The sequence below is a fragment of the Arvicanthis niloticus genome, chromosome 3 (assembly GCF_011762505.2).
Source record: "Arvicanthis niloticus isolate mArvNil1 chromosome 3, mArvNil1.pat.X, whole genome shotgun sequence".
Classification (NCBI taxonomy): Eukaryota; Metazoa; Chordata; class Mammalia; order Rodentia; family Muridae; genus Arvicanthis; species Arvicanthis niloticus.
Genome location: NC_047660.1, coordinates 124,547,077 through 124,558,125, shown reverse-complemented (window position 1 = coordinate 124,558,125; position 11,049 = coordinate 124,547,077). Strand labels below are relative to the sequence as shown.

Below are 11,049 nucleotides of genomic sequence, written 5' to 3'. Positions count from 1 at the left end.
GACAGGCACTGACAGGAACCAGGTCATGCAATATTGGCCCTTTTCTACTGTTGACTTCTATAATTGGAAGGCTCAACACCCACCCTTTTCAGACAATCCAAAAGGCCTCATTAATCTTTTTAAATCCATTCTCTTCACCCACCAACCCACATGGGATGATTGCCTGTTGGTCCTCTTTACTATGAGGACAAAGATATTTTCCTTGAGGCCCAAAAGAATGTCCTGGTGGTCAATGGAGCCCCTACCATGAACCCTGCAGACATCAATGAAGGGTTCCCTCTCCAGAAACCTGATTGGGTTTACAACTTGGCAGGAGGTAAGGAATACCTTAAGGTCTATCACCAGTCTCTGTTAGCAGGTTTCAAGGGTGTCACCAAGCAACCCACTAATTTAACCAAAGTAAGAGAAGTCAGGCAGGCCCCTGATGAGTTGCGCTCAGTCTTTCTAGAAAGACTCATGGAGGCATTCAGACAGTACACCCCATATGACCCTTCTGCAAAGGAGCATAAAGCCACGGTAACCATGTCCTTCATAGATCAGGCTGCTAAGGATATCAGAAAAAAACTACAAAAAATAGAGGGATTGCAAGATAAGTCCCTGAGGGAATTAGTGCAAGCAGTGGAGAGCGTATTCCATAATAGGGAAACAGAGGAAGAAAAAGAAGAAGAAAACAGAAAGAGACAGAGGCTAGAGAACTACAGAAGGAAAACGCCAGGATAGAAAACTACAGAAGATCCTAGCTACAGTAGTAAGGGAGAGTAGGGCTGGGGGGGGGGGTGTGAGCCTCAACCACCCACTAGGAAACAATGGCCCCCTCTGGAGAAAGACCAATGTGCATAATGCAAAGAGAGGGGCCATTGGGCCCAAGAATGTCCTAATGGAAAGAAACCAGGGGAGGAGGCCAGACAAAAGTGGCTCCCCACCCCTACCCCCTGCCCACCCAGAAGATCCTGACCTTGGGAGATGAAAGTGAATAGGGGAGGTGGGGTTCAGAGCCCCTCCCTGAAACCAGGGTAACCTTAAAAGTAGAGGGGAACCTACTCAATTTTTGGTAGACACAGGGGCTCAACATTCTGTTCTTCTCCACACGGAGGGACCATTGTCTAAGAAAAAGTCCTGGGTCCACGGGGCCACAGGATCCAAACAACGTTCATGGACTATCCGAAGGTCAGTTGATCTAAGAGTGGGCCGAGTATCTCACACGTTCATGGTTATACCAGAATGCCCCTACTCCCTCCTGGGCCATGATCTACTTACCAAAATGGGTGCCCAAATACATTTCCTCCTGGAAGGCCCAACTATCTGAGACCCAAAAGGAGAGTCTGTACAGGTATTGACAGTCAGATTAGAAGACAAATATAAGTTGTTTGAGACCAATCAAGAAAAGCCCTTGAACATAGATTGGTGGCTCCAAAATTTTCCTCAAGTATGGGCTGAGACAGATGGGATGGGAAAAGCTACACAACAGCCTCCTCCCATTCATGTGGAGTTAAAAGCCACGGCCGTCCCAATATCAGTGCACTAGTATCCTATGCCTTGGGAAGTTTGGGAGGGAATAAGACCACATATCAATAGGCTCTTAGATTTGGGGATCCTCCAAGAATGCTGGTTGGCATGGAACACTCTGCTTCTGCCTGTCAAGAAACCTGGCACCCAGGACTACCACCCAGTATAGGATCTAAGAGAGGTAAACCGGAGGGTAGCCGACATCCATCCCACTGTGCCCAACTCATACACTCTATTAAGCTCCTTGCCACCCACAAGGACGTGGTATACTGTTCTGGACCTCAAAGTTGTCTTCTTCTGCCTGACTCCGACCCCTCAAAGTCAACAGTACTTTGCCTTCGAATGGAAGGACCCCAAGAGAGGAACCAATGGACAACTCACTTGGACTCGGCCACCCCAGGGGTTCAAAAATTTGCCTACCCTCTTCAACGAGGCCCTCCATCGTGACCTCACAGTGTACTGTGAGTCAACCCCCCCAAGTGACTCTTTTGAAGTACATTGATGAGTTGCTGATAGCCGCTGAGGCCCAGGAGATGTGTCTCAAGGGCACCAAATGATTACTGTTAGAGCTGAGTGCTCTAGGCTACAGAGCCTCTGCCAAACAGGCCCAGATTTGTCAATGAAAGGTAAAATACTTGGGGTATCTGCTAGAAGATGGGACACGCTGGCTATCAGAAGTGAGAAAAGAGACTATTCTCCATATCCCCATCCCAAGGACCCCCACACAAGTACAGGAGTTCTTGGGCATGGCTGGCTTCTGTAGACTCTGGATTCCAGGGTTTGCAGAGTTAGTTGCTCCCCTTTATCCCTTGACTAGAACTGGACAACCTTTCTACTGGAGGAAGAGACAACAGTAAGCTTTTGAGGCCATTAAGCAGGCACTGCTAGAGGCCCCTGCATTAGGGCTGCCTGACACCAGTAAACCTTTCCACCTTTATACAGCTGAGCATGGAGGTATGGCCAAGGGGGTGCTGACCCAGTCACTAGGCCCATGGAAGTATCCCGTTGCCTATTTGTCCAAAAAGTTAGAGCCAGTGGCCACTGGGTGGCCCGCCAGCCTAAGAATAGTGGCTGCAGTGGCAGTCTTGGTCAAGGATTCTGACAAGCTGACCTTGGAATAGAATTTGACTATAACAGCACCCCATGCCCTCGAGAGTATGGTTGGGTCCGTCAGCCCCCTGATTGGTGACTTACTAATGCATGGATGACCCACTACCAGACTTTGTTCCTGAACTCTGATAGGATCACCTATACAGCCCCAGTGACCCTCAACCCAGCCACCTTGCTGCCTGACCCCAACAGTGAGCCGCCTGCCCATGACTACACACAGATTCTGGTGGAGGACCAAGGCTGGAGAAAAGATTTAACTGACTAGTCACTCCCCGACACTGAAGTCACCTGGTTCACTGATGGCAGAAGCTACCTACAAGACAGATAGCGCAGGGCAGGAGCTGCTCTGGTAGACAGGCAACAAGTGGTCTGGGTAGAACCACTCCCACCAGGAACGACAGCTTATAGAGCAGAACTGATAGCCCTAACCAAAGCCCTAGACCTGGGGGCAGGGAAAAAGGTCAACATTACAAACATCAGGTACGCTTTTGCCACCACCCATGTACATGAAGCAATTTACCAACAAAGAGGACCTCTGACATCAAGTGGAAAAGAGATCAAAAATAAAGCTAAAATTCAAGCCCTCTTAAGTGCCCTTCTCATATTGGCCACGGTAAGCATTATTCACTGCCCAGGCCACCAAAAAGGAGAAAGCCTCATAGCCAAGGGAAATAACTTGGCAGATAAGACAGCCAAACAGGTGGCCCTTGAAGACCCTGTTCCCGTGCTAGTCCAAGAAGCCACAGAGTGGCATTGGACTAAGGGTTGGCCTCACTTGTACTACACCAGGGAGGAAGAGGCCCAGATATCCAGTTACCCCACCAATTACTATTTCAAGGGTGGGGGCCAATGGAAAACCCAAGAGGGAAAAGTTATACTATGTCGGGAACAGGTCCGAAACCTCCGACGACAAATGCATAAATTGACTCACCTGGGCAACAAAAAAGTGGTTGAAACCATTAAGAGATCTAAAATGTTTATCATGGACTTAAGATACCTAGCAAAGGAGGTAGTAGAGAACCACAGAGTTTGTCAGTGGGTGAATGCCTATCACACCAAGGTTGGCGCAGGAAAGAGACCTAGGGAAAATAGACCAGGCAAGTTTTGGGAAGTAGACTTTATAGAAATCAAACCTGGAAAATATGGGTATAAGTATTTGCTAGATTTCGCAGATACCTTCTCAGGATTGGTACAGGCCTTACCCACTAAACAAGATACAGCTTCGGTCATAGCTAAGAAATCCTGGAAGAAATCTTCCCCAGATTTGGAGCACCCAAGGTAATAGGTTCAGATAATGGGCCTGCCTTTGTGTCCCAGGTAAGTCAGGGTCTCTCAAAGGTCTTAGGGACCAATTGAAAACTTCATTGTGTATATCGTCCCCAGAGCTCAGGACAGGTAGAAAGAATAAATAGAACCTTAAAAGAGACATTAACTAAATTAACCTTAGAGATTGGCGGTGACTGGGTGGTACTCCTTCCCTTGGCCTTGTTCAGAGCTAGGAACACCTCCTACCAGATAAATTTGACCCCTTTTGAAATCCTCTATGGGGGGCCCACTCATGTTGTGGCCTCGGGTCCTGACCTTGAAATTTCAGAGTGACTATGAGCTTATAAAGAGACTGGTGGTCCTCGAGACAATCCAGAGGGAAATACAGTCCCAGTTATCTGCCCTTTATGTCCTAGGAACAACTGAAGTACCACACCGGTTCTAGGTCAGTGAAGCTGTCTATATCCACAGACATAAGACCTAGTCCCTGGAACCTCACTAGAAGGGCCCCTACCTGGTGCTGCTGACAACTCCCACAGCCATCATGGTAGATGGCATAGCTGCCTGCATACATGCTTCCCATGTGACCTGTCCACCCCCTGCGGATCAACCATCTTGGAGCATAAAGAAGACAGACCATCCCTTACAGCTCAAGATCACTAAACAGGCCAGCAAGAATGAAGATCCTCCTAACCCCTATAGGAGCCCCAATTGTACTACACCAGTCAAGATTGGTCACCAGGTCCAGCCCACGTCAACCCACTAAAACTAACTTGGCTTGTATTGTTGACCCTGATTAGAGATGAAGTAGCCAGGGTGTCTCAAAGTCACCCCCCCCCCTTGTACTTGGTGGCCAGATCTGGTGTTTGACATTTGCCAGCTGGCTCCTGGACTGGACTCTTGGGATATCCTCACTCACCACGCATCCAACCTCCCCTTACATGACAACTCACAACAAGCTCAGGATGCCATGGTTGGGTGTGATAACAAGTTTTCCCGCTGTGCCCTACTGACTAGTGATTTCTATGTCTGCCCCAGGTATTCCCGCCCCTCCCCCCAGGTCAGAAAAGTTTAGATGTGGGAGAGCAGACCAATTCTATTGCAAGGCTTGGGGATGTGAGACCACTGGACAGGCCCATTGGAAGCCATCCTCTTCCTGGGACTTAATTGCTGTCAATAGAAATTCTTCTATTTTCCCCAATTGTGCTAGTTATAAACAGGTACAAGCATGCCCCTGTGAGAGCTCAGGAGTCTGTAACCCTGTACAGGTTCAGTTTACTCAGAAAGGAAAAAAGGTCAGAGAAGATTGGTTAAAAGGAAAAGCATAGGGACTCCGGATATACATGTCTGGTCATGACAAGGGACTCCTTTTTATAGTCAAGCTTAAGGTAGAGACTCCCACTACACCCATCGGGCCCAACCGGGAGAAAAAAAAAAAAAAAGAGGCCATAGGGGTCTCCCATTAGCTACCCCAACCCAAACCCCCAGCATCTACCCTGAGAAGGCCAGCTATGGATAGAACCCCCAACAGCCAGGGGGAACCTCTTCTCAACCCCTCCATACTAGCCCCACTGACAGGACTAATTAACAAAACCTTTTTAGTGCTCAATGAGTCTAGACCTGAAAAGATTCAATCCTGCTGGCTCTGCTATGATGTAGCTCCCCCCCATGAGGGGATTGCTTTTACCTCCCCCAATGTTAGTTTATCCAATAAATCCTTGTTCTGCCATTGGGCCCAAAAATCAGGAGTACACTGACCCTACAAGAAGTAAAAGGTACGGGACTCTGCCTTGGACAAGTCCCTTCTACACATCAGTTTCTCTGTAAGAAGACCTATCCTTCTCCCTTAACTGCTTCTTACATAGTCCCGCCTGAGAACGGATGGGGATGGTGGGCCTGCTCCATTGGACTGACCCCCTGCGTCCACCTCACAGTCCTAAATTTATCTAAAGTTTTTTGCATCCTGGTACAACTGGTGCCCAAGCTACTTTATCATTCTGATGAAGAAATGTTAGACAGGTGGGACGGTAGCTATTGTGCCAAGTGGGAGCCCATCGCCACCCTAACGGTCTCCCTCCTATTAGGTTTAAGTGCCGCAGGAGCAGCAACGGGAGCCACCTCCCTGGTGTTACAAGAAAAAAATTATCAGGAGCTCAGGGCTGCCATGGATTTAGACATAGAAAAGCTTGAAAAATCAATCACCCACCTCCAAGAGTTGCTGACCTCCCTTTCTGAGGAGAGAGAGAGAGAGAGAGAGAGAGAGAGAGAGAGAGAGAGAGAGAGAGAGAGGAGAATGAAGAGTCACACAGGTATGGAGAGCAGTCCTGGGTAACAACTTTTCTAGGTTAGTTAATTGGGAAACATCTATAATTATGTGAGCATACTGTTATTGAGCATTACCAAACATATAAAGCCTTTGATTAATATTTAAGCTTTAGAGTCTCATTTCCTACCAGTCTATTTCACCTGAGAGTAAAAGTTGTATTTTTTTTTTTTTAGATTATCCAAAGGCTTTATATATTTGGTAATGATCAATAACAAGATGCCCACACAATCAGAGGTGTAACCCAATACCCAACCTAGATATACCAACTACCTTTGACTGCTAGAGACACTCAAATATCTGCTTCCATGTTCCCCTCTCTCTCATGTCTCCCTCTCCCTTCCTCTTCCTCTTCCTCTCCTTTCTCCTCCCACCTTAGTTCCAACCAACTTTCCAGGGATAATTTCCCGCTATATAGTGTTACAAAACAGGTGTGGATTACATCTTGTTTCTCCAACAGGGGGTGCTCTGTACAGCCCTTAAAGAAGAACGCTGTTTCTATGCAGATGACTCAGGAGCAGTCAGGGATTCTATGACTAAGGTCAGAGAGAAACTAGCTAACCCAGAGCTGTTTTGAAACATGGTACCACAGCTCCCCTGGTACACCACTCTTGTTTCCACCCTGCTAGGACCCCTGATAATTTTACTTTTATTGCTAACCTTTGGCCCTTGCATTTTAAATAGATTAATAGCCTATATTAAGGAACACATAGGTGCCATCCAGCTGATGGTCCTACATCAACAGTATCAACATCTAGGCACTGACAGCCAGGCACAAGATTTCAGTTAAATAGCTTCCAGCTCCAAAATAACTAGTACAAGAAAAAGGGGGAAATGTAAAGTCCATGGAAAATTACTCCCTAACTCCCTTCCTTCCCAGAAGGGTGAGGCCACAGGGTACCAAGAAAAACCACAAGATCCCTCCCTTTCCAAAAAGGGTGAAGACACATGGTTCCAAGGAAATCCATGGGTTATCAGACATATGGAGCCCTCTGACAACAGATAGCTCCTGTGTTAGAGGGTCCCCCACAGCCCAACAACACCAACTGACCAGTTTATCACCAAAAACACCTGCCCTGTTCAAACTGTATATAGGCTTCTGCATGAGTGCATTCACAGCCACTTCTCCTGTGTAAGCAAGTGGCCCCCAATGCATTGGACCAATAAAATCCTCTTGGAATTGCAGTGATTGCCCTCCAAGAGCTTCTTTCATGGGTCCTAGCAATGTAGCCGCTGGGCTCCACAGTTCAAGCTAGGGGCTTACATATTTGAGGCATTTTTGCTTCTTGACTTCTCAAGCATAGTAAGTGTTAGGAGCCACGGTGAGCGTGACAACATTCGCCATTACAAGATGGCGCGGGTATCCTGTGCTCCCACTAGTAAACAACTAACTGTGCAGGTGCAAAAGGCAAAAGCGCTCCAAAGTCACTGCCCATCCCGAGGCGTAATATGGGGTGATGAGTGAACAGCCAATCAGAAGTGAACACGCCACTCTAGGGTGTATATAAGTAGTGCCTTTTCCGGGCTTGGTGTCTTCCAATTCTGCTGATACAAGAATAAAGCCTCGCTGTGATAACCACCCGAACACTGCCTCACGTGTCTCTTTCGCGGGCGAAGGGGACACGGAAGAGGCCCGGAATAAGTAAGTTTAAATTTAAATATAATGTTAACCATCCCAGAAGAAAGTAATATCTGAACAAAGGAATCTGTTGATCAGAACCATCTTAAAAAATGTTTTGGATATTGTAATCAGCCTCCATTTAATAAAGGAGGAAACAAAACAGAGATAAAATGCCTTGGTCAAAATTAAGTGACCAGTAAATGGTAGAGCAAGGGCCACTTTCTTTTAAGAAACATGTAATGGTGCTCACCTTAGCAGCACATGCACCAAAATTGGAAGGATACAGAGATTAGCATGACTCCATCCAAGGATGACATGAAATTTGTGAACCAGTCCACATTTTTACAGGAGTTCTTATGGGTGGTAGCTTATGCCTGTGATCCCAGCATATGGGAGGCTGAAGCAGAAGAATTGCTACAAAATTGAGACCCTCCTGGAGCTACACAGTGAGTTTAGGCTGACCTCAACTAAAAAAGTGGGGCAATAAAAACTGTGTTAGTCATGATACCCCACACTTTTAATATTTTAAAAAGGGTAAATGTTTTCATTGAAATGAAAGCATGCTGGTTAATCAAGTATGAGCCTTCAGACAAGTGTGTGGAAGTGATGGCTGAAAGGAGGTAGACTTGCATAGGAAGAGGAGTCATTTCTGGTTTTGAAAATCAATGCAGGCTCTATGTTTAGTGTGGGACTCACGTTGAGGTCATGCATATTTGGTTTTGGAATCCAGATGTGGCTCTCAATAGCTCTGTAAGCTTAGTCAATTTGCACTTACATGAAGTATGAAAAAAAGAAACCTATAACATGTGTTGAATATTTAATAAATTAGGTTAGGTAAACTAGATAGTGGTTAGTTAACTACTAAACATTAGAGTTCTTAGGGTGTATAACCAGAAGTGATATAACTTCTGGGTCATATGAACTTCTGTTTTCAGTTTAGATCAATTTGCATTTTTTACGGTTTTTTGAGACAGGGTTTCTCTGTGTAGCCCTGGCTGTCCTGGAACTCACTCTGTAGACCAGGCTGGCCTGGAACTCAGAAATCCACCTGCCTCTGCCTCCCAAGTGCTGGGATTATAGGCGTGGGCCACCACTGCCCAGCCAATTTGCATTTCTATGAGCAATGTATAAGGACTTTTTATTCTCATCAGATTTTTTTTGATAGCCATTTTGACTGGGGGAAGATGTAATCTTAATGCAGTTGTAGTTTATTTTTCCCTAATGTCTAATGATGTTGACCTGTTTTCACACTGATGGCTATTTATGCTTTATTGCTTTAAAATGGGAAGAGGGAACTCAGGGCAGGCTAGCGGACATGTCAAAGACTTAGACTGTGTTGGGGTCTGGGAATCACTGAACAAACCACTCAAATACCAATCTCAGTCAAACAGGGATGGTTTATTGAATGCCACACTCCAAGACTGATCGATTAGGGCCATGGGTAAGAATCAGGAGATGACAGTGGGGTTGAGTCAAGGTCCTATAGGTCTTAAGTCTGGGATCTATAAACATCTGTGCCTAGTTATTCCATCAATCAGGATTTAGGGATAGGGAACTTCCTTAGTAACATGTCTTTGTTGTACACATATCCTGCTCCCATTGGTTGGGGTATTCAGCTGTGGCAGGGGACTTGCCTTATCTAATATTCATGTCTTGTTTACAAGATGGTACTTGTCTAACATTCATGTCTTAACTTGCCAACCAGGATATCAGTTACCTACCCACATGTCTCTTTCTGCCAAGTAGGATGTCAGTTCCCAGGGAGGTCTTGGGAACTTAAACTTTCCTAGACTTCTATTCAAAATGGAAATCTTTTTCCAAATAGTTTCATATATTGGTTCAGGTGTCTCTCTTATGTTGAGATCTATCCCAGGAGCAGCTTATAAAAGCAAATTCCATAAAAGCTTATACACAGGTGCAGGAAGTGCTGCTGGGCGGTTGGTTTGGGGCCAAGCTTATTATGGCTCACTATACAAAATAGTACTAATTGGCTTCTATTGTGATTGGTTTCCAAGAGCATAGAATATAGCCGAGTATGTAATCAACCTGGGCATGAGAAGGTTTCCTAGTGACAGAAGAACATATGAGAAAGTTTCCTTCTATTATTAGCAACAGCAGAAAATGGCAGGCTAGCCAGGTAACAGTTACCTAGGCCTTAATATATTACCTAGATCTTAATAGAGGGCATATGCACATACTTGTTTATTGAGTTGATTCTTTCCTTCCACCATCTGAGGCCCAGGAATTGAACTTGGGGATCAAGTCTGGAAGTAAGCAACTCTAACCACTGAACCACCTCACTGACATCATCTTTTTGAGAACTCTCCATGCATTTTGCTGGTTATTGGTTGGTTTTTATTGATATTCTGTTTTTTAACCTGTATCAGACATGCAGCCAGAGGAGAATTCCCATTGTTCATGTTGATGGCTGTCTCTTCACTCAGTTGTCTCCTCTGCTGTGCAGCAACCTTTTAACATCATGCAATCCTGAGTCCATTCTTCGTGTTCTTCCTGAGCCACTGGAATCCTTTTTAAAAAGTTCTTGCCTATGCCCATATCTTGAAATGCTTCTCCCATGTTTTCCTAAAATGAATCCAACTAGAGATAAGCATATTAAAAAGGAGCCAGACATAGAAAGGCAAATCACCCCTTTTTTCATGTGTAGGTACTAGAATTCTTTATGGATACATACAATCATTTACACACACATACATGACATGACATGGAATCATATGGAAGACTAGGGGAAGGGAGAAAGCAAAAAAGGGAAATGGAAAGGAGGGAAAGCTAAAGCTAATGGGATGTGATTTGAATCCAGCCAAAACACATGATACACCCGAATATATCATTATGAAGCTTGGCACTACGTGCAATGAATAGACACCAATTTTTTTTAAAAACTTAAAGAATTATTTATGTAAAGATTTAAAGTTTCCTTCTTTATATCTAGGCTTTCTTTGTCCGCTGTTATCCCAAAATTCGGTCAAGTGTTTTCATGGTTTTAGAATTTTTCTTTGCATTTATCTTGTAAATTTATTTTTAGAGATGTACACTTACCTCCCTTTACCCCCCAAAAGAAAGTATAAAGCAAGTACCTTTCCATCACTTTAGATTCTTTATGGTGTAAAATCATAATGCTCAAATATCAATCAAAAACCATGTCAAAACGTGAATTTGACCTCATTATGTTATGTTCAATTAAAACAAGGCTTCTTTTTAAAGA

The 11,049-nt window shown here is 45.0% G+C and overlaps 1 non-coding gene across 1 annotated transcript; it reads left to right on the top strand.

Annotated features, from left to right (window-relative positions):
* Nucleotides 1-8,068: 8,068 nt before the first annotated feature.
* Nucleotides 8,069-8,170, top strand: LOC117706498 (U6 spliceosomal RNA). Its single transcript, XR_004606580.1, has one exon. It is a non-coding gene; the product is annotated as a U6 spliceosomal RNA (small nuclear RNA).
* Nucleotides 8,171-11,049: the final 2,879 nt, after the last annotated feature.